Consider the following 859-nt stretch of genomic DNA (forward strand, 5'->3'; position numbering starts at 1 on the left):
CCCCTCTGACCCCTCCGGCAGGAAGGGGAGGAAGGCTGGGTTCACACCGCCACCTCCATAACTCCCCTTAGTTTCGGAAATCCATAAAATAATGTTTTTTAAAACTTGCGCTCACACCGGCATGTGCTCCTGTGTGTCTGGAGAGGAAGAGTGAGTTTGTGAGCCGAGGCAGAGGAGGAGGTGAAAGTCTCCCTCTCTTCCTTTTTTTCTTGATTTGTTCCACAGCCACGCTCACGAGCTCCCCTCCCTCCCTGTCTGCATCCGAGTGTGTCTAACGGCGGTGCTGCAGCCGCCGAGCCGCCGCTGGTGAAGCCATCTGTTGCAACACGTCTGCCTGCTTCCTCCACTTTCACTCTGCCTCGCGGAGACGGAGAGAGAGAGGAGGGGGCGGGACTTTGCCCTGTTTCTGAACCAATGGGGAGGCGCACAGATCCCTCACCCTGACTGGAAGGGGAGGACCAGCAGCAGAGAGGACAGAATGAAATAAATACAGGAGGGAAGGAGAAATACAAGAGGCAAATATCCACGCACACACACACGCAGAGAGGGGAGGTGGCCCAAGAAGGGAAACGCAGAGACGCAGACGTGACAGTATGAGGCCAAAAATATGCAGACAATGCTTTAGTGTCCTCTCAGTTTCGATGAAGGGAGGAAGTCCTGGGTTACAGAGACAGCTAGCAACTTTTTTAGACACCTGGGCAAAGTTGCATGAAAGCTACAATTTCATAAAACTGTACAAAAGTCAAAAGCGTGCCGTGTTCTCTGGTGTCCGTCCGGGTTAAAGATGTGTGAGCGACAGACAGCCTGCTGTCCAAACTGCTGCAGAGCTGCACAGTTTGAATGAAAGGAGCATGTGGTC

General features: G+C 53.1%; 1 protein-coding gene across 4 annotated transcripts in view; it reads right to left on the bottom strand.

Annotated features, from left to right (window-relative positions):
• LOC120728069 (extracellular sulfatase Sulf-2-like) overlaps window positions 1–344 on the bottom strand; it is a 104919-nt gene extending 104575 nt beyond the window's left edge. For 2 of the 4 annotated variants that reach the window (XM_040022760.1, XM_040022753.1), the window contains exon 1: window positions 1–343. This exon is cut by the window's left edge and continues 69 nt beyond it. The gene's annotated coding sequence lies outside the window, so the exon portion shown is untranslated. The other 2 variants (XM_040022757.1, XM_040022759.1) reach the window with 2 other exon arrangements.
• Between the last annotated feature and the right edge of the window lie 515 nt (window positions 345–859).

Source organism: Simochromis diagramma, unplaced genomic scaffold, assembly GCF_900408965.1.
Source record: "Simochromis diagramma unplaced genomic scaffold, fSimDia1.1 OVJJ01000308.1, whole genome shotgun sequence".
Taxonomy (NCBI): domain Eukaryota; kingdom Metazoa; phylum Chordata; class Actinopteri; order Cichliformes; family Cichlidae; genus Simochromis; species Simochromis diagramma.